This window comes from Eumetopias jubatus, unplaced genomic scaffold (genome assembly GCF_037043125.1).
Source record: "Eumetopias jubatus isolate StellerSeaLion01/CBP00866 unplaced genomic scaffold, mEumJub1_p1.0 scaffold_2, whole genome shotgun sequence".
NCBI classification, from domain to species: Eukaryota; Metazoa; Chordata; class Mammalia; order Carnivora; family Otariidae; genus Eumetopias; species Eumetopias jubatus.
In genome coordinates, this window is record NW_028274808.1 from 119,700,651 (window position 1) to 119,724,351 (window position 23,701).

Below are 23,701 nucleotides of genomic sequence, written 5' to 3' on the forward strand. Positions count from 1 at the left end.
GGTAAAACATAGGTTACAAATTGCATTCTCTTCACCAGCTTCACATTAGGGAACATTATATCTGGGGGGGGAACTATTAAAATTATTGTATTTAAACTGAAACTAAAGAGGTAACATGACTTCCCCAAGATTATAGAACCAAGAACATGAAAGCCCAGTTGAGAACTGCACAGAGTACTACCCTTTGCTTTCCCCTAAACCATCCTTAAAAGTTGAAAATCATTACCACTAATTCGAATTAGAGAACTTCCTGAAAAGAGATAAAAAAACAAAATTGGAAGGGCTTCAGGTAAGACATAAGGGAAAAACTCAGAAGAAATGGAAAGCTAGATGAAAAATAAGTGTTAAAAACTACTAAGCAGAATTCCTATAAATTGAGCCAGAATGGATTAATGAGCCAAAAAAGATGGTAGTTTACATGGGCAAATATTGCATAGATGACCCAGATTTTAAGATGACCCAGATTTTCTTCATTTTATAGGACACTTAAGGGTTTTGAATTTGTCTTACCTACCACAAATTTTCAAATGACATTCACTAACACATTCTATTCTTTACCAGGCCCTCTACTTTTTTCTCTATCTCTCATTATTTTCTCTTTCCTTGTCTCTCCACTTTCAACTTACACGACAGTTTTCAGATTTTCCATATTTCTACCTTTTGTGCACAATACGAGGCTAAGCTTGTCTTCCTGGACAAATATATTTACTCTCTGACCTGTCTCACTTTCATAAGTCATACTCATTGTGTTTACCAACACCCTACATGTTCTACCTTATTCTCAGTGGCATACTCTCAGTCACAGGCCCAAAATTTCCCTCCACTTCTTTACCATGTCATTGTCTCTTGGGAATTGATAGAGCAGGCAGAGAAAAGTAAAAGAAATAAAGGTAGGGTGGGATCTTCTAGAAAAACAGCCTGCAATTTCCCAGAGAAAGAAGGAATGTGAATGTTTGAGAAGATGGATTAAAAGAATGTTGATAGGGGCACCTGGGTGGCTCAGTCTGTTAAGCATCTGCCTTCGGGTCAGGTCATGATCTCAGGGTCCGGGATTGAGCCTTGCACTGGGCTCCCTGCTCGGCGGGGAGCCTGCTTCTCCCTCTCACTCTGCCTTCACCCCCCTCTCCCCGGCTTCTGCTCTCTCTCACTCTCTCTCAAATAAATAAATAAAATCCTTAGGAAAAAAAAGTTGATAAAATATGACAGTGGAAGGGGTGTGGATTGGGGGGGGTGGTAGTCAAAGATTGGAGACTGAGGAAAATGAGAAAAATTATGGCATAAGAAGAAATTACATTTTTTTTTTTAGATTTTTAAAATTTATTTATTTGACAGAGAGAGACAAAGCGAGAGAAGGAACACAAGCAGGGGGAGTGGGAGTGGGAGAGGGAGAAGCAGGCTTCCCGCGGAGCAGGGAGCCCGATGCGGGTCTCGATCCCAGGACCTGGGATCATGACCTGAGCCGAAGGCAGACGCTTAACGACTGAGCCACCCAGGCGCCCCAAGAAATTACATTTTGATGTGTATATTTCTTAAGAGATGACTTAAACAAAAAAAGTATCCTCTCAAAAAATTTTCCAAGAAAGTTTTCAAAAGTGATTTGGGTATAAAAGGGCACCTGGGTGGCTCAGTCAGTTAAGCGTCTGCCTTCAGCTCAGGTCGTGATCCCAGGGTCCTGGGATTGAGCCCTGCATTGGGCTTCCTGCTCAGTGAGGAGTCTGCTTCTCCCTCTGCCCCTCCCCCAGCTCAGGCTCTCTCTCTCATGCTCTCTCTCTCTCTCTCAAATAAATAAATAAAAATCTTTTAAAAAAGTGATTTGGGTATAAAAGGTTGGAAGATGGCAAAGCAAGGTCAAAATGTGACAACCCATGGCAATTAAGGCTATACTGTTTAGTATATAAAAATACTCCCTACTTGCATTCATATTTGCAGATTTTTTGAGGAAATAATTTAAGTCATCTATAATATAATTGGGCTTTTAAACTTCAAAACATATTTTATCAATCCTCCCTTGTTTTTTCCATGATATTTCATCTTCATTGACCTAATAATTACACAATTGCAATTAAAGTCTTCACCTCTGGAAAAATAAAAATCTTCTCAAATAAATTTAGAAGATTAATTTCCATAAGTGAGGAGCAGTCAAAAATGTTTTGTGCTTTTTTTTAAGATTTTATTTATTTATTTATTTATTTATTTATTTATTTATTTATTTATTTTAGAGACAGAGTGAGCATGAGAAGGGGGAGAAGCAGAGGGAGAGGGAGAGAGAATCTGAAGCAGACTCCACACTGACTATGGAGCCAGACTCAGGGCTTGATGTCAACACCTCAAGATCATGACCCGAGCCAAAACCAAGTGTCAGACACTTAATGACTGAGCTACCCAGGCACCCCACTTTGCTTTTTTTTTTTTTTAAAGATTTACTTATTGGGGGGGAATGGCAGAGGGAAAGAGAGACTCCTGGAGCAGACTCCCCACTGAGAGTGGAGGCCTACATGGTGGGCTCGATCCCAGGACCCCAAGATCATGACCTGAGCCTAAACCAAGAGTCAGAGGCTCAACTGCTGATCAAACCCAGCATCAGGTGCACACTCAGCAGGGAGTCCGCTTGAGATTCTCTCTCTCTCCCTCTGCCCCTCCCACTGGCTGCTCATGCACTCTCTCTCTCTAAAATAAATAAGTCTTAAAAAAAAAAGAAACACTTGAAATAATCTGAATGCCTTCTCACTCCTATTAGAAGGATTTAAAGAGAAGAAGGAGAAGGAGGGGAAAGAAAAGGAAAAGAAAGGCTTCATGCTAATGTAGTGAGTACAGGAAGAAACACTTACCTGATAAGATTAGAAACAGTAATTGGTCAGGTAATAAAAAAATGAGGTTAAAGCAAATAATCATATCAAATATGCATATGTACTGTCAAGAATTGAGAAGGCAAGAGAAGGCATTCCGATTTTGCAGTCTCCTTGCAAACCAGCACTTTGGCCTGCCACAGTTTGATTCATCACAAAGCTTCTAAAAATTATGGGCAAAATATTTTGACAACTGAAAATTCATTCCCGAAGTGGCTAGAAAGTAAGGGACATCTTAAAAGAAAAAATGAAGCAAAAGTATGGCTCCAACTCTGAAGCTAGTGACAGTCTAAAGACATTTTATAATCCCTAGTGACGTCAGTCTTAACATAAATGGTAGGTGAGAAATATGCAGATATGAGCCTTGGGAAGAAATCAGAAGCCCCATTTTCAGGATGGAGTATGACATAAGAGGCCATCGTGTGGAGGAGTAATTGTCGTCATTGTCAAGTCGAGTTTGGGTGTCTAGGGATAAGCCTAAACCTGCAGGTAGGTATTAGGGTTGAAGGCTTTGTGACCAACCCACACCTGGTGACTTAATAACTACTCACTTTAATTCTCCCACTTTCAATGAGTTCCTAAAGACTTGGGTCATTTGATTCTACCCTAGGTATGTAAAACTGCATGTGCTCTCAATGTTCCGGAATGGTGTTATTACTCTAACTGGCACCTCTTTATTGTAAATCAAAAGCCCTCTATATTTGGGTTTGAACAAACCATGTTACATTTGTAATTCAGAGATCAGTTCTAGGAGCAAGGTTTACTCCATTTTCCCCCCATATTCTGAGAAGTTCAAACCATTTTAATTATAGTTTATTTATTTATTAATTACCAAAGGAAGAGATGGTAAAGGGTTGTACTTTCTACTTTCTCTCAGAATGGGAGGATGTTTGTTTATGTATCTGCGTGAGCAATCTGGAGATTTAAAAAACAAGTGAGTTGCAAAAATGTCAACACTCTAGGCAGGATATTACCTCTCCTTTTTTTTTTGTCATCAGATTACGTTGTTATTATCCACGTGGAGAATCTCCTGAACACTTTCGCTCTCACTGGCCTCCGTGCTGAAATAAAAACAGAACACAGTCTCTTGGTTTTGAACTTTGTGGGCTCACTTCTGCGTACACTGTAACATGACTGACAGGAGGTAGAAGGCAGCTTGCTTCACCTAGCCAGGTTGCTATGAATCTTTCAAAATTTCTCAGCCAAATTTGTGGGAGCTTTGCATGTCAGCTGGATAAACACGGACCCACCAAAGCAAATTCTTTGATCACTATTCCATCCCCGTGTAACTTTGGAAGTACAAAATAATGGATCCATTAGGAAGATCCATTCCATTTGCTACTGTTGGCTAGGTTGGGTACTAATTGATTATAAGTTGCTTTGGGGAGCTTCATTAAATATTGTTACATAATTTGTTGGCACAGATGATTTCACTGCAATGTGAGGAAAATCAGTGAAAATGTCTAGGCATCAATAAGAAGGGTACTTACTTTGTGGCCAGGAAGGGCTACAATGCTTTGTAGCTGAGGCAGTTTACAATGTGCTAAAGAGGAATATTTATATAATTCAGGACGTAACTTTTGAGAGGTCCATTTATTTGTTTTATTGCTACGTGAAGCATACAAGTTCAATATTACTGGCTGTTTGAACCACGGGGTAACACAACAACAGCTTTGCTTGGGTAGGAAAGATTTATGTACATTGTTACCTCGCACTGCCTTCATTGAAGGTTGTAAGGAAATTCTTCCTAATCATGCGGCAGACACGTTTCTTAAAAACATTAAATACTGAAAATCATTTTTAAAGGCCTGTTTTTCGGGGAACTCACTAAAGCCTGAAAAGTCTTAACTGATTTATGTTTTTTCACGGTTGTTTTATTTATTTTACAGAGAATTTGAATGTGTAATGTGTTGAAAATACTTGAAAAATGTATGCCAATCAGAATTACTGCCAAGAATCTTCAATATTACTCTGTGTGTGTGTGTGTGTGTGTGTGTGAGAGAGAGAGAGAGAGAGAGTGAGGGGTAGAGCCACATGCATATGTATTAAGGTATTCTAAATTAGCTGGTCATTTTTAGATCATAACTGTTTTCTAAATAACACAAAAGAGTTAAGATCAATAAATTTTAGAAAAAGCCTCAGTTTTATTTTGTGGTAATAAATCTATGTTCTCAGAAATGAAATCAAGTTACTCCAATACTAAATAAGTGATCACAGGGATACATGAAATGATCAGTACAAAATTTTAGGAGAAACTCTTTTCCTCTGCCTCTTATCCCAAAACACTAGTCTTACATTCTGAGAGGTTGCAGAAATTATTTCACCAATTCTTTTCTGCAGCAGACTGATATAGTGATGACTTTGCTTGAAAAAATGAAAAGAAAAAGAAAAACTACTCAAACCATAGAGATCTGCTCCTGAGAGGAACACTTGATTTTCTTCAGCAGCTCAACATGTCAAAAGATTGGTCAGGAAATCTGACCTATGTGTGACCTCGGAAATGCCAAAAGAAAGGGAGCTAACTCTAGGACTTGGCAACTTCTTTTACATGTCACTAAAACGTTGCTACCTTGACATTTCTGAAGGAAGTCAAATAACAACAGCTTTGCATTAACTATTTATCCTTCAGGATCTCGTCATAAAATAAAGAGATTTTCAGTTTTTTTCATATGAAAAGATTTAACACAGGCTTTGTTGTTTTGGTTATTATCCCCCTTTGGAAAAGGGTTCTTTCTCAATCCCCTTGATTGGTTCTCGTACCACTTACCATTTTATTATCATGATATGCCCATAATTTCTTCAGCCTCATTGTTTCTCCATTTGCTAGGAAAGATGAATGTGGCAGATGTAATAATAACAATGAAAATAATAAAGTGAAGACAAAGATAAAGATGAAGAAGAGTTTATTGAGTTTTCTTATGTGCTAGGCACTCTCCTGGGTGCCTTGCAAATATCTTCATTCATTTAAACTTCACAAGAGTTCTGTAAGATAGATTTTACTTTTATTCACATTTTAGACATGAGAAAACAGAGGGACAGAGATGTTAAGTAAATTGCCCAATGTCATACATCAGCCCCCCAAACTGTAGGCTTTCTACACTGGGTTTCACCAATATGACTTAGGTGTGCTTCCTGTCCTTTATGAGTATATTTTGCCCCACTGTGTCTACTTAGTATAGGTCCTGGCAAGTTGAAGCATATATATATTTCTTCCAAAAATTACCATAAAGAATTGAGATATAGTACACCACGAAGTCCCAAATCATACAAGCTAACCTGGCATAAGCTTAAAGCTTTATACTCCTTTTTCTTTGTCTACTGACCTTTCATGCCAGATCACCTTTCTTAAAACTTGGACCCAAGATAAGGCCTTGCTTTGTGTCAGCTACCAAGATTCCCAATAAAGCCAAGTTTAGTCAATCTCCCTCAGTGTTGGGCCAAACTTGTCAAGGTCACTCCATTTTGCCTGTTTTTCTTGGCACCTCCTTATATGGTCTCTCCCTCCCTTTTATCAGTGGCCTTGCTGTCAACCGTAGTCTATAAAACAGCAGCAGCAGCATGACCCAGAAGGTTCTTGGACATGTAGACTCTGCAGTCCCACCAGAGATCTACAGTTCTTGTACATGCCCCAGTTGAGAAGCACTACTCCAGGACACTGTCTATCCTTTGATAAGTGGACCTAGATCTCTATTGCAGTGTTTTGCAAACTCTAGTGGGCATTAGAATCCCTTGGAAATGAAAACACAAATTTCTGGATCCCACTTACAGAGTGTCTGATTCAAGTAGGTCTGGGGTAGGGGGATTGAACATTTCTAAGAAGATTCCAGATGTCGCTGCTACCCGCCTGTGAACTACACTTTGAAAACCACTGCTCTGACACTTCCTGAATTCTCTCCTCTTCTGTATTCAAAACTTCTCTAGAAAGTTGTGAGTTCTGCCTAGGTCGCATTAGGGAGAACATTCCCCCTTAGTGATTCAGACATGAAATTGTTCTACAAAACTATTATTGTCTGAGAAGAAATTTTAGGCTGATGAGACACAGCATACGTAAGGTCGGGCAGTGGGGATGGGTATCTGAGACCCCTGCCCTCAACCTGATATCTACACCGTTGTTTCTTCTAGCATGATAGTTTCACAGAATAATTTTTGTTCTGTATTTAAATGAAATGGTCACAATTACAAACAAAGTGGGGCAAAATATATTTTGAAGAGTCTATTAAAGGGGCTTCTAAACTAGTAATAATGGAATAAAGGGAAAAATTCAATTAAGAAATCCATGGAATTACTTGAGTCTCATGGAATACAAGGAGAATTTGGAATTGGAAAGAGTGAGCAATGAGAGGATAACACATTAATTGTCTGGGTCTCTACTGGGGAAAAGTTTAGGAAACTTCTTACTCCCAAATTGTTTTAGAAATTGATATTTTGGAATTTCTAAGTTGGAGAAAAGTAAAACTATAGGATACTCTATACCAAATCACTGGGAAAATATAAATAATTCACCTGGTTGTCACTGATATATAAGACTGGAAAAATTTAAGGTGTACAATTATGGAATATTTCCCAGAACGTTCAGCCTTTTATATAAGACAGCTGGTGATTGTGCATTGTGATAATCATTTCTATCAGGGCTCCAGAGGGGATACTGGGAAATCTCTTTTCCATTTCACAGAGGTTGTTAGAATTTACAATAAACCATTGGAGCATAGAAAATATAAAGATATATATATATGTATTATATATTACATATTTTTATATACGTATTATATACACATACATGTATATCTTGTACAAAAGCTAACATGGCTTCTTTAAGAAAACTGGTGCTTATTTGGAATAATATGAGAAAAATGAGAACCAGTAGTTTTATAATCTATTTAGATTTTCAAATTTTTTTTATATTGAACACTATTAAAATGCATTGAGTTACCTAGTAATAAGAGGCATGGTCTTCAGTGGACTTGAATAGGAATTATAGGATAATGATAAATAAACTTATCCTTGTAGTCTTCTTTCATAGATGTATAAATAATTTGGAGGAAGCAGTCCATAGTCAAATTCCTAAGTCTATAAATGGTGTAGGCTTTTTACTGCGGTGAGATTCTAACCTAAAATAGATAAACTACAGAAATCTCTTTTGGCATGAGGAGGGCATTAGAATGGCAAATGAGTCTCTATATAACAAAATCCAGAAAGAAAGTTGCTTATGGGAAAATAATCCTGACTTTACTCATGGAATGGCCAAGTCAGAGACACCAACAATTCAGATAAAGGACTAGGCAATCATCATAAATGTTTTTCTGAGAACACTGGTTCTCTGTGATATCTCAGGGGGAGGAATTCAAAAGCTAGTTATCCTTCAAAGAAAATCAAAGAATAAAACTTATCTAGATAATGCACAAAGTCATAAACAAGAACACAGGAGAAAGGAAGCCCAACGATGAGAATCTGAGAGCATGAAGGGGCTGGCAAACTGTTTAATTCGATTAGAACCTGAAGATAAAATCTTCCACCTGCAAAAATGAGACACTGGCATGAGATGGAACTCTTTCAAATGTGAAATAAGTAAACATATAAGATAGAGGTGGGGAAGTAGTCATTTTAGACACTGGAGAAATAAATTAATTATTATATCTTGAGAGTTAGAACAAGCTGCAAGAAAATGAAAACATCCTGAAAGTTTTTTGATACCATGGGTCGTGGCCACATAATGACTTTCCTTCTAAGGAAACACGGGGAAAGGTGGCTTTTTATTGGCAGTTCCTTAGTCTTTGGAGTGAGGACAGCCATGGATGACCCCTACCGTCTCCAGGGGCCTTAGTTACCAGCAAAATATGAGGTTGGATATGCCATGCTAATTAATAATGTTCTTATTGTTCTTAACATTCTGTAAAAGTAGCTCTCTTTCTTTTTTTTTGTTTTTTTAAATTTTTTATTGTTATGTTAGTCACCACACATTACATCATTAGTTCGTGACGCAGTGTTCCATGATTCATTGTTTGTGCATAGCACCCAGTGCTCCACGCAGAACGTGCCCTCCTCAATACCCATCTTTCTGACCAAGAAAAAGATTCCCTTATATGAGCCTCAGTCCTCCACTCCTGTCCGTGGGGTATCTGTGCCTATCTCCTATCTGGTTTCTCTCCTAGCCTACTGCTTGTCTTTCTTCTCTTGTCTTCCTCATTGTGCTTTATTTTCTGTTCCACAGCAGTATATTCTAGGCCTCTTTTATCACTTCCTCTCTCATTTATACTCTCCATAATTTCTTCCATCTCCAGTGTTCTAGCTTTACTGCATCTTCTCTTTCCTCTCATCTTTCTCTCAAGGCTTGCTATTTGATGTTTTGGAAATTCTTAAGGGGAGAAAAGTTGGAGGGGGAATGGGACTATAGGCAAAGGCAGAGAAAAGGAAGATTTAAGATGAGGAAGGAGCCTTGTAAACTTATGCAATATCCTTTGTGTCTGTAACTTTAGGACTACTGGGACACACAACAGGATGGCATTCCCGCGCCACACTGTTCCAAGTAGGTAGTCAGGTGTTTGGCCATCCTCCTTTGCATTTAGTGGGCTAGAAAGATGTTGAATCAAAGAAAAATATTCATAGCCATCTGAAAAGTTTATTAAAATAACTCCTCCCTGTTCCAACTACATGTCCCTGTGAGACTAGATTTTCTTCATACATTTGCACTATATGCAACCAATGCATCAATAAATGCAACGAAATATCACAACACATTGAATGCAGAAACATATGAGAATTCAGCCCTTTTTCTATTAAGGACATATGTAAAAATATAAAACAATGCCACTTTCCTCATTTTTTGTTTTGGAAAATATAATTTCATGAAAATACCTTATTTATATTAAAATGTAATATAATTATGACTATTTAAAAATAAAAATTTTTAAGTTCTTAGTTTTAATTTATAACATTTAATTTATAACATTTATAACATTTTAATTTATAACATTTAATTTATAACATATAGATAGCTATAATCCCCCCAAAATAAAAGATCTTTGAAGTCCTTGATAGTTTTGAACAGTGTATAATTTCTTCATAAATTATATTTTGTTATATTTTTTCATACCATTCAATGAAAACCGTAGTTGGTTTAGTATAGTTTAATGTATCAAGCCATTTTCTTAACTGAGCAATCCTTTATATTTCTCAGAGGTGATCATCAGCTACTGAAAAACCTAATGTATCGTTTTGAAATGAAGAGTTTTGAGAAGGTCAGCTTTTCTTTCCAAGAATTTTGTGTATTTTATGGTGAAAAGATAAAAACCCTCTAGGGAAGTCTGTCAAAATCCTGGATAAACTTCTTTAACATAAATGTTTGAGTTCACAAGTAACTAAAGGACACCTCTAGTGTCTCCAAAAGTAGGAGAAATTGAAAACCAGTGTTATAATCAGGCACTAGCATTTTGGCAGTCCTAGAGGTTTTGCTAGGCTGAGCGATCAAGTGGCTTGGCCTTTAAAGGCCACATGAAGCCCTGGGCACCTGGGAGTTGATAATTTGAATGAAGATGACTCATACAACTACGACCCTTGAGGACATCATCCACAATGAAAGTGTGAACTTCATTAAAATCTCTCCAGTTGAAAATGGATATGACAAAGGAACTTTGTATCATCCTTGGCTCTGGGTACAAAAAAACACCTCCCTTAAAACATTGTATTCATAGGTCTGCTTTAGGGAGGTTAGGGATTTAAATTCACACTGTTTTCATGGTCTGGAAAATTAACATAAACTGAGTTTTTGGGCACCTGGGTGGCTCAGATGGTTAAGCGTCTGCCTTCGGCTCAGGTCATGATCCCAGGGTCCTGGGATCGAGCCCCACGTCAGGCTCCTGGCTCGGCGGGGAGTCTGCTTCTCCCTCTGCCTCTCTCCCTGCTCATGCTCTCTCTCTCTCTCTGTATCTCTGTGTCTCAAATGAATAAAAAATAAATAAATAAATAAATAAATAAATAAATAATAAACTGTGTTTCTCAAAGCAGTAATGTTTCTAAGCCTGGCAGATGCAAACCCAAGACTTTTCTGTAAAGATAGAACATGTTATCATCCTTCTAGGATCCTAAGAGATAAAGTCAGTTGAACATGATTTCCCCATTCAAAATGATAAAACATATGAGGAAAACACCCACAATGAGACAAAGTTGCAAAGAAAGGGGGGGGCAGACATATATTCCTAAAACATTTAGATGAAAGACTGATAGAGGTAAGTCAGATAATGTTTAAAATTGCAGAAAGGGGCGCCTGGGTGGCTCAGTCACTAAGCATCTGGCTTCTGCTCAGGTCGTGATCCCAGGGTCCTGGGATGGAGCCCCGCATTGGGCTCCCTGCTTCTCCACAGGAAGCCTGCTTCTCCCTCCCCCACTCCCTCTGCTTGTGTTCCCTCTCTGGTTGTGTCTCTTTCTGTCGAATAAATAAATAAAATCTTTAAAAAATATAAAACTGCAGAAAAGATAAAATAAGAAATTAAACACATGAGAAACAAACACTATCCAAAAAGACCAGGCAGTTTGCAATAATAAACAAATACAAATGTGAGAAATGAAAAATGTAATGGGTAATAAAAAAAAACTTAGAGGAAAGTATTCAGTTATAAAGCAGATTGAAAAGAAATGAATGAAGCAGAATATATATCTGGAGAAATTCGTCAGAATGCAACACATGAAAAAGAAATAGGAAATGGGAAAGAGAAAAAACTAACATGAAACATAAAATGGAAGAACCAACATAAATCTAACAAGACACTGCAAAGAGAAAAAAAGAATGGGGAAAGACATTCTTCATAGCAAGATAAATCAAGAAAATAGGAGGCACAAATAAAAACTATGATACATTAAAAAGAGACAGAACTATACATATAGGAGATTTAATAATATATATTTTATGCCAATAGATTGCAAATTTACACAAAATGGGCAAATTGCTAGGAAAAAGAAGGTATCTTACCAGAGTTGTTTCAAGAAAACATAGGATTATAGGAGAATGGGCATAGAACAATGAAAGTAATTGAAAGAGGAGTTAAAAACTTACAAAGAAAACATAATTTTACAGTTGTGTTCTTTGCATAATTATATAAGAGTTAATCTTTATCCTATGTACTCTGTTCCATATAATAAAAATGAGGGATACACTGTATGTTATCTGACTGGACTTAAAAACTTTTTTAAAAAGGGAAAATAAATTTCCAATTAATTTAATGAGACTAAGATAATCTTGATACCAAAACTAGAAAAAAGATAATAAAAAATAAAATTATAACTTAGTGCCCATATAACATAAATATAAAAATACTTTAAAAAATTAGTCAGTTGAATCCAGAAATTATATATTACTATACCTACTCACATTCACATATTTATATATATATATATATATCTCATGACAAATTTGGATTTATCCCTGGAATACAAGTTTGTTTTAATAGAGGATAATTCATATAAGCTATCCATTTAATAACTGAATTATTACAGTAATAATTTCAAGGAGAAAAGTCACATAAATATCACCATTAGCTGAAGATCAAACATTTACTAAAATTCAATACTCCATATGTGATAATAAATAAACTCTTAGCAAACTAGGAATAAAAGGAGATTTCCATAACTTAATAAACAGTTATCTGTTAAATTTTGCAGCATACATATTATTAATTGGTGAAAACTTAGAATTTTGTTTTCAGTCAGGAACAAGATAAGGACATTTGCCTTCAGTGACAATTTTTACATTATCAGAGATTCTAGCCAACATAATATAAAAATAAAATTAAAACCAAGGCATACAGCTTAAAAAGGAGAAGCTACAATTGTTTTCCTTCTCAGACATTATGCATTATACATTTTAAATATTAAAATGTATTTTTAAAAAGTATTTAGATAACAAGAAAGCTTAGCAAAGCTGTTTGATATAAGATTAAGATAAAAGGTTAATTACAACTTTCTAATCATGATGTACTTGCTTATATTGGATTAACTCCATTGTTATAACAAATAACAAATATAAATTATAACAAATATAAATTCTGGAAATTAAAAAAAAACAAACTTTTTTTTGAAGAGAGATGAGAAACAGAGATAATTTGAGTGATTTCAAATTTTCAAAGAAGGGAACTGCTCTGGGCCAAATTGGCATTTCTGTGGCTTTTTTGCCAAGGAGAAGTCCCTGATGCTCTCTGAAGCATCTAGAACTAAATCAGAAAGCTGATTTTCTTGTTGTTAGGGTTAAAGCACCACTCTTTCTAGCTTTCTACAACTTCAGTGGAAATAGAACTTCCCGAGCCCTACCCAACTCTTGGCATAGCCTTGCCCAGGGGTGAGCAGGTGATTCTCATGCCAGCTCCCACTTACAGCCAGATTGCAGGTGTTGGCAGAAAAATTGCCCATATATATTTTCTTTTTAAAGTTATTTTTAGGTGGGTTTCATTAATGTTCATTGCTATCAAGTATTCTATTGTATGAATATATCAAATTTTGCTCATTTTGTTTAGTGGACATTTGGATTGTTTCCATTGGCTAATAAAAATAAGTCAGGCAAGAATGTTTCCGAAGAGGTCTTTTAGTGTGTTCTATTGAGCATGAATTTAGATGTGAAACTGCTGGTCTTTGGGAATATGTACATTCAAATTGAGTAGATGATGCTAAATAGTTTTCCAAAGTCCCTATACCAATCCCTTTTCAACCATATATGATGGATCCACATGTCTCCATTACAAGGCTTTATGATATTTTATAATTCTGGTAAGTAGAGAGGAATCTCACAATTCCAATTCCAATTTTCCCACTAATTAATATGGAGAAGAGCCTCTTCATATGTGCATTGGTCCCTTGATCTTTCTAAGTTTTTAAAGTGGCAGTTAACATCTCGCCCCCATTTTTCTATTGGTTTGTCTATATTTGTCTTACTAGTCATTTAACATATTACTAGTCCTATTCTCACCTTTGTGTCACCCTCTTAATGGCATATATTGGTGAACAACATTTTAATATAGTGATACTGATCCACATCTTTTTGTGTCCTGTTTAAAAATGATCCTCTACACTCAAAGTCCTCAGGAGATTTTCCCCTTCAAGAATGGCTTGGCTATTTTTGGCCCTTGGCATTTGTGCACAAATTTAAACTCACCTTGTTAAATTACATTTGAAAATATCTTCTGAGGGGTGCCTGGGTAGCTCAGTTGGTTAAGTGTCCAACTCTTGATTTTGGCTCAGGTCGTGCTGTCAGGGTCCTGAAATGGAGCTCACAATGGGCTCCATGCTGGGCATGGAGTCTGCCTAAGATTCTCTCTCTCCCTCTCCCTCCGCCCCTCCCCCTCCACTCATGCGTGCACAAGCGCACATGTGGTCTCTCTCTCAAAATAAATAAATAAATAAATAAATAAATAAATAAATAAATATCTCCTGCTATTTTTATTGGATGGTTTTAATAATTTTTCCTTTGATTTTAAGGAAGTTTACTATGATGACTCTACATGTGATATTCTTTATATTTATCCTATGTTGTGTCTGTTGTACTTCTTAAATATGTAGCTATAGATTTTTCATAAATTTTTGCAATTTTTTTAACCATTATCTCTTCAAATATTGATTCTTGCCCAGTTTTCTCTTGTTTCCTTCTGGAGCATCAATTGCATGTATGTTATGACTTTTCACTATGTCTCCGTGTGTCTCTTAATCTACTTTTCCATAATATTCTCTTGGTACTTCAGTTCACTAGGCCTCCTCTCTTCTGTGTTAACCAGCTTTAAATTTATCTACTAAGTTCTAAAATTTCATTATTGTATATTTCAGTTATAAAATTTCCTTTAGATATCTTTTTATGGATTTAAATTTTCTGGTAAAATTCTTTATATTTTCTTTCATTTTTCTAAAATATCTTATAGTTATTTTAAAGCCCCTGTCTAAAAATGCCAATATATGTATTTCCTGTGTGCTTATTTCTACTTTTTTACCTGTTGGTTTCTGCTCATTTGAATGTATTTCTCAGTATATGTTTTATTTTTATACAGTATTTTTATTGAATGTACATGCAGTAATTTTATTGAATGCAGACTATTTTATATGAAAATTTCTAGAAATAATTTAAGAAGCAGAATGATGCTATCTTTCTCTACAAAGAATTTACTTTTGCTTTTATCATTTAAGGAATGTGAGGCAGATTACCTTTATACAGTCCAGGTTTATTTATTTATTTATTTTTTTAAAGATTTTATTTATTTATTTGAGAGAGAGAGAATGAGAGATAGCACGAGAGGGAAGAGGGTCAGAGGGAGAAGCAGACTCCCTGTTGAGCAGGATGCCCGATGTGGGACTCGATCCCGGGACTCCAAGATCCTGACCTGAGCCGAAGGCAGTCGCTCAACCAACTGAGCCACCCAGGCGCCCTACAGTCTAGGTTTAAATTGATTTGAATCTGGGCCTCAGTTTGTAAATTCTGTTCTATTACTGGTTAGCAATCACTCATAAAATGCACCCCTTCAGTCATCCAATTGGAAACCAAAGTTTCTACTGGGTCTCCTTCGCCTTGGAGAGCTCTATACTATTTTTTTTTTCCCTCCCTCCTGTCCTCCCTAGCTCTATGAGACTGCCTAAAACTTTGCTTAGTTCTTGCCCTCTTGGTCACTTTCCACCTGGTCTACCCTCCAGTCTACTTTTATTACATTCATTCTCTTGGAATCTGGAGAGATACTTATGATTTAACAAATGCTTTGAGGCAAAAAACTATGCCAGATGTTGGTTTCATTTCAGCCCCTGTCTTCTCTCTCTGATCTCAGCCTTAGTTAAGTTTTCATGAGTTTATAAGCTCTTCAAGGCTTCCAACTTTGCTGTGTTTTTGTTTTGTTTTGTTTGAGAAACTTATTATAGTAATAGGAACTTAAACAATTAGGCAAAACTGGGAAATGATTCCAAAGGGAGAAATTAGAGAACAAGAGATAAATCACTAACTAGCTCTCCTGAAGCCAGGGGCTTCCAACGACTAGCATGAAAACACAAAGGAGTGTTGGTGGAGAGGCCTATTGAAGGCTGTGGCTTCTGAATCTGCTGCGGAGCTTGGGAACATGACTGGCCAGGGCTAGCTATATGAAGAGGAGCTAAATGTAGTGGGAAAAAGAAAAGGGAAGGTGGAAACCATGGACATCTCTGCATCTATTTCTCAACGTATCTAATCATGACAATTTTCAAAGTAAATGGGAGCTGCTTCTAAATATCATGCAAATTTCTCTTTGGCCAGCTCTAACTGGAACTATGAAAGGAAAGGGATTCTGGGAAACAGGTTTAGCCTAGTCAAGTTGACAGAGCATAAAGCTGCCAGAGTTATAACAATTTACCCAAAAGGAAACAGATAGCCAGTGAACATACTAAAAGATGCTGAACTTCGCATTTACTGAGAAAAGTGCAACTTGAAAACACAATGAGATACTCTTTCCCATGCATCTGATTCGATAAAATTAAAAGTGTTAATGAAGATCATGTATTCCTGGCAGAATGTCAGCCATATTAACAAGCAATTTGGAATATCAAATAGAATTAAAGATGTGCATGCCTTCTAACCCGGTGATTCTACTACTAGATATACACTATTCACATATATACACAAAGGACGCTAACAAAAATGCTCAGAGCAGCATTGGTTTAGTAGCAAAAAAAAAATCATCATCATCATCATCATCAATAAAAAAATTAAAATAAGAAAGAAAAAGAAAGAAAGAAAGAAAGAAAGAAAGAAAGAAAGAAAGAAAGAAGAAAGAAAGAAAAAAGAGACAATTAAATGTCTTCTAGTGGAACTTTACATAAACATCTATTTATTCATACAACAACAAAACCATACAGTAGTTAAAATGAAAGAACTCAAACTGAATATATGGACATGAATAGAACTTAAAAACAATATTGAGAAAGCAAACTGCTAAAGAATATATAGAGTATAATAGCATTTCTAAAATTTTTAAAATATGCAAAATAACACAATATCTATTTATGGAATTCATACATTTGTAGTAGAAATATAAAACGTGTTGCAGCATGATACAAAATTCAGGGGAATGCAATAAGACAGTTCACAGGAGGCTTCAATTGTACTTGTAATGATTTATTTCTTAGGCTTAGTGTTGGCTGCGTGGGTGCTGCTTTTATTCTCCCTATGCTTTTCTGTCCCTCTAAATTTATTTCTTAATCACTAAAAAGAGAAACTTGATCTTGCCAAGTATATTTCATCCCACCTGCTCATAAAACTTGTCAGTTATCCTTACCTACTCCACTGGCCAACGTCTTCCACACCTCAATTCTTTTCCCTCTTTATTCAAAGACTTGTCTGTCTTTTTATGTAAAATTAATCACAGTTGTTAGATATTTTTTAAGGCCTGGTTAAGGCTCAGCTCTATTCTTTTTAAGTTAGGTAATACCGTCTCTGTTTGTGACTTTTACGTTGTTAAATAAATTTGGTTCCATTTGATATATTTTTCTTTACTCAGGTAGTATGTTATTTTGGAATTGATTTAAATAAAAAGAAAGGGCCATTTACTCAAAAGGATTTAGAGGATTTATACTTTATATTAAAAATTTGAGACTATTTGTTCACTGGTGACTGGGAAAGCAGAGCGACCTGGCAGGCCTGCTCCACTTGGTAGAGTCCGTTGGACAAGGGGCCTGTGATATAAGAGGAGGACCAAACAGGGGGTGTCCAGACTTTGGAAGCTAATAGAATGGAAAGGAAGAAAGAAAGGAGTAAGCAAGATGGTAGAATGTTGTGGATTATGTGAAATGCTCCTTGCTCAGAACGCCTCAAATATTCAGTTAGTTCACTAAATCACAAAATGCTGACTGAGATTGAAATTTTGAGGAAGCAGTAAACGAGGGGATATTCACCTCAGGGTTTGACATGGCAGAGAACTAGAATAGCACACATGGACAAGTGCAGAGAGGCATAGAGAAATATGAAAAAAACACGCAAGGCAGCACACAAATTTTAAAGAGAGCTCGGAGCTGCTACGAGAACCCCAGCTGGAAACCAGGCCATGTTTACTCAGATATCCAATGGCCAGTGGGCACCACTGTTAATATCTCTATTACATTAACAAATATTTAAAACAGGACCTGTTTCCATTCCCTTCAATGAGGTTTGTAAATAAAATTGAAATACAGTGCTTATTTTCAGAGCAACCAAATTCAAATTCAAATCCAAAGCTGAATGAACAAAGACAACCTTCACTAAAGGAAAGGATACCCAAATGTGGTACATCCGTGCAATGTGATGCTTTCATGTGATAAAATTGAAAGAGCTATCAAAATATGCAAGGCCATGAATGAATCAAATGATACATTTAATTGCATAGAGTCTGTTTATGCCTTAATTGAAGAAAAATGGTAATATTTTCTTAGAGAAAAATGTGAATTAAAGACAAATTCACATATCAGTTTCATTTTTACATCTAGATATGTACTGAAAGTGACTCAGTGCCTTTTGGCAAATAGACATATGTTTTTGCCTCTCTCCTTAAAAAAATGTAAACAGTAATGCTTGCATGATTCCTGATCAAGGTAACAATCTGTAAATAAAGCATGTAATACTTGAGAAGACCTGTTTACTAAACATTTTTTTACTCTTCACACTTACAATATCTCAACATTAAGCGTGTGCATTGATGATCATTTTTATGGAAACAATTTCTTTGCCTTCTTATATTCTATTTCTTGTGAACTATTTAATCAATAAAAATAATTCTACTTTATTTTAAACTTTAAAAATACCTGTATTAGAAAAAAAACTATGAGAGAGTTACAGAATAAGTAAAATTTCTTTAATTTCAAATAGTAAGAACTATACTATACTAAAAATATGATTTTATTGTTATTAAGTAGCAACATGTTAGTGATTTTTGTTTTTATACATAATATGTGTTCCTTTTTAATTCCTTGCTGGTATGAAAACTGTCTCAAACTATATTATGCCAGTGGTGGTTTTCAGTGAGAGAATGAGACAAGTGAAGCTGAAAATTCTTGGTTTTAATGACTCTTTTACCCAAACAATAGAAATGTATATCTTCTATCAGGAATTTCATGGAAGGTAAAATCCAGAACAAAGCTCCTTAGTATTAGTGTTTAGTGGAAGGCTCTGGACTCAAGACTTTGTGATTTTAAAACCACTGCTTGGGTAAGCTGCTTACCTTCTTTGTACCTCAGATTCTTTATTTCTAACAGGACAATGTAACCATACTTCTTTCATAGGAGTGTTTGGAGGACTGAATTAGATGAGGTATGTAGTGCTCCCAACATAATGCTGCACATATATTAAAATTGAATAATTGCTAGCTCTTCTTATTCCTAAATGACATAGGCCATCACAGATGATGAAGGTATAGATATAAATATATATGCATATATACATCTCACTGTTTGTGTTAAGGAGGCAACCCAGACCAACAAGGTCCAGTGCTGGTTTGTTGACCAGATGCTTTGTGACTTCGTGAATTCAGCTTCTCCACATCTTCTCACTTACGCATTTGTAAAATGAGAGTTTACACAAGAGAGGATTTTGATGATTCTAATCCAGTCCTGATAGTTGATGATTCTTTTTTCAGAGTACACCTATAGTATCAAATGGGAATATGTGGACTCACAGATTAAAGTTATTCTCAAGAGAGAAAAACAAAAAACTGAAAAGAGATTTTCTCTTGCCAAATTGAATGAGCAATAAGAACTCAGCAATAGCTTTTAATATAATTGAAAAAGAGTTGTTATGGACTGAATGTTTGTTTTCTCCAAAATCCAATTGTTGGAATCCTAACCACCAACATAATGGTATTAGGAGGTGGGGTCTTTGGGATGTGACTAGGCCATGAGGGTAGAGCCATCATGAATGGGATTAGTCCCTCTTTAAGAAGACACACTAGAAGCTTGCTCCCTCTCTCTGCTCTTTATCCTAAGAGGATACAAGGAGAAGACTGCCATTTGCAAACCAGAAAGCAAGTCCTAACCAGACACTCAGTCCTCTGGCACTTTGACCTTGGACTTCCTAGCTTCAGAACTGTGAGAAATAAGTGTTTGTTGCTTAAGCCACCCAGTCCATGATATTCTGTTATAGTAGCCCAAACTAGGACAAAAGTGAATTCTCCCAATCTATTCACTCTTCAGCCATTCATTTATGTAGGATTAATGAACACCTACTGTGTGCTCAGCATTGTAGGAGGTGCTAGCAATACAGAAATAATTATTAGCCCTCTGCTTATTCAGTGGGATGGTCTTGCAATTACAGTCATTGTGGAAAAAAAAAAAGACTACATTGTATGTGATATGGTAATATAGGCCATCCACATACCTCTAGAGGAGGTGCTGAGGAAGCAGGCCCTCATCTGGAGATGGAGAATTTTATTTCTAGCTTATATCTTTTATATATTGTCTCTTTCTCAGTTTTTCTCTTTTGTAAAATATTTTGTAAAATATTCACTTTATAGAATATTATGAGAATTTAATAATATAATACAGGTAAAGTGATTAGTGAGTTCTTAACAAATATTAGATATTTTTAATTTAGAAAGTTGATAATATATTTTAGTGGTTAGGAGCTTTGTTTTTGGAGTTGAACAGATCCTTTTTGAATATCAGCTTTGCTGTTTCCTATCTGTGTGTCCTCAGGATATTCCTTAACCTTTACATATATCTTCATTTATACGGTGAGAATTCTGAGTGTTCTTCTTTGCTTTGCTGAGATGATAAAACTATAAAATGCATGTAAAATACTTATTAAAATGCTAGTCTATTTTTAGTGCTTAATAAATGCTAGCTATTTTAAAATAAAGGATTAAAGATAACAAAAAATGTGCTGTCATTAACAACATGTACACATATGAATCATATTACAGAAGATCTTTGATCAGGTATCTTGGAGGTAGGACCCAAGACAGGACTTCTTGCTCCAGTGGTTTATTGGGGAAGTGCTCTCAGCGGAGCAAAGGGAAGGAAACTGGATAGGGTAGTGTGTAGCAAACCAATCAAGAACGTAGTCTTACTTAGACATTAGCTTCAGTCAGATCCCTTGGGAAAATTTTAAAGCACAAGTTGCACAACAGAGTTAATCCCACATCATGGCAAGTGAGCCGGCCATTGCTCTGCTGTGTCAGTTTGACATTGGTTGACTTGAGGGAAGAGAGAGAAGAAGCAGCCCCCTAAGAAAGAATCTCCTTATCAGCCAAGAGCGATTCTCTGGAGAAGGGGCAATGGTGAATTATTATTAGTCAACAATCCAGTCACAGGGTTATGGGTACAGATGGGTAAAGGCAACCTCATGCTGGATGTCAACAGCATGCACTATACAGCAGAAAGTGAAGCTATATGTAAAAGGTCTAGAGGTACTATTGTTATCAAAATTGATGGTTTAATAGTATAGCTTTCTGGAAGTTTTTCTTGATTTGTCAAAGTAATATGTTGGATGTCTTCTGTTTGGCCCTCTGGAGTCATTCTATATTGGTCTCTGCTTTGAGCTGTTATCTCCCAGAAGCTGAAATGTATGAACTGCATCAAATATTCTCTTATCTTTGGCTTTTGATTGGCTCCGGCCAGTGGGATCACTGGAAGAAGAATTATGAGCCAGAAGGACCCCCTCATATAGGATTTATGTGTGCCTGCTCTGAAGGTCACAGGACCTTCAAGGAGCCCATGTCTCAGGGTTTGGTAATTACCCTCTTCTTGTCAATTTAAGGGAAAGAGTAGTAAGAATGCTTTGCTGTTACTAGCTTCATGATAGACTATATATCCTGCCTATGCTATTGTGAAACATTTCCTTATTCAACTTTCTTCAAAGTACTCAAATTAAATCTGCTGTTTCCTAAAGTGACCCTGAATAACATAAGCGGTATATCACATCATTACCGAAATGAATATTTTCCTTAAACTAAATTCTAGACACAATTTACTGCATGAATAAATTCTCACTTAAAATACATAGAATGTGATAGACTGACTATGTGAAATTTTTTTTTATATGGCCGTTTCTCTGGAAACTTTTCATAATACTGAATTAATACTGAATTAAAATTCATCAAAGTTATTACTATAGAAAATTAAAATAATATATCCCAGGAAATTAGCACGTTCATAGTAGCCTTATTACCTTATGCTTGTGTGCAAATGAGCATCAGCCTGAAGATACTGGCCTTTGCAGAAAATCAGAGTCAAATTCTGAGTCAATTAATTTTTCTTCAAACCTAACAGGTTTACCAAAAAATTTCAAACATCCAGTTTTTAAAAATCTAAAGAAATCCATACAATACCTCTTCCCCGAAAATATTAAGCAATTTTGACAAAAATTAAAGACCTAAATATGTGGGAAAACATACCATGTTCATAGATTGGAAGGCTCAGTATTGTAAAGATTTTGCCAAAATTAATCTAAAAATAGAATGCAATCCTAATTAAAATCCCAGTGGATCTTTTTGTAGAAATGTATATTAAAATGCAAATATCCAAGGCAACCTTGAAGAAGGACAAAGTGGAGCAGCCTGCTCTATTTAATATAAAAATAATTACAGAGCTGCAATTATAAAGTGCAGTATTGATGTAAGGACAGGTAAACTAAAGGATCAGAATAGAGTTCAGAAATAGACCCAAATATCTGGATACTTGATTTGTGTCTAATGTGGCACTACAGAACAATGGCAAAGCACAGTCTTTTTAATAAATGGTGCTATGTTAATTAGATATCATATGAAAAAATAAAGCTTAACTAATACATCACACAATAAATAAATAAAAATCAATTCCAGATGGCTAATAAAACAAAATGTGAAATGTAACGGAAGGAAATATCTAAAAGATAACATGGAGATTATATTTTAAATGTGAGGTTAGTAAAGATTTCTGAAAACATAAAGTGTGCTGACCGTAAGAGAAAGGATTGACAAATTGGAGTACCTTAAAATAAAGGAGCAAATAAAATAAAAAGAGCAAAAAGGCAGGGGCGCCTGGGCGGCTCAGTTGGTTGAGTGTCTGACTCTTGATTTTAGCTCAGGTCGTGATCTCAGGGTGGTGAGACCGAGCCATGTTGGGCTCCGGGCAGAGTTCAGAGTCTGCTTGGGATTCTCTCTTTCTCTCCCCCCTCCCCTGGCACTCTCTCTCTCTCTGTCTCTCAAGTAAATATATAAATGAATAATCTTTCTAGAAAATCCAGTCTCTTTTGACAATGTTCCCTCTTAGCAACGTGTGTATAGACTTATGTGCTGCCCAATATATTAGCTGTGTTACCCGATATATTCTCTACACTGCTTTAATGGGTCTATTCATAGGTAAAAGAAAAAGAAAGGAAATGGGTATTTTGGAGTACATGTACTATGTAAAAAAGAACACTAGGTGCTTTACATGTTTGTTTCCTTTTCTCATCAGAATACCATGCTAGTTATTATTGTTCACATTTTTCAGATTAAGAAGTTGAGACTCAGAAATGTTGAGTAACCTGCGTAGGTCATAGATCCAAAGGATATATTTCCGAGAGCGTACCTAGTACAACAACATAGCCAGTCTGAGTTCACATCAAATCGTTTAGCTCCATGGACTGTATACACTGGGCAGGAAACAGTTTGACACGGGAAAGGGCTGAACTGCCCTGTGTGGCTTTAGTGTCAAAGGACCTGCACTTAGGCCATAACTCCATCACTTACTACCTGTGGACACTGGAGCATGATCCTTAAACATTCTGAGCCTTGGCTTCCTTATTCCTAAACAGAAAACTAGAGAGGTTGTTGGTGCCCCTCCCAGACCCCCTCGACCATCCAGAGCACCCATTCCCCATAAACTGCAAGTGCTGACTGACAGTGGCCCTCTTCTCCAGAGAATTGCCCCCAGAGTATTGGTCACAC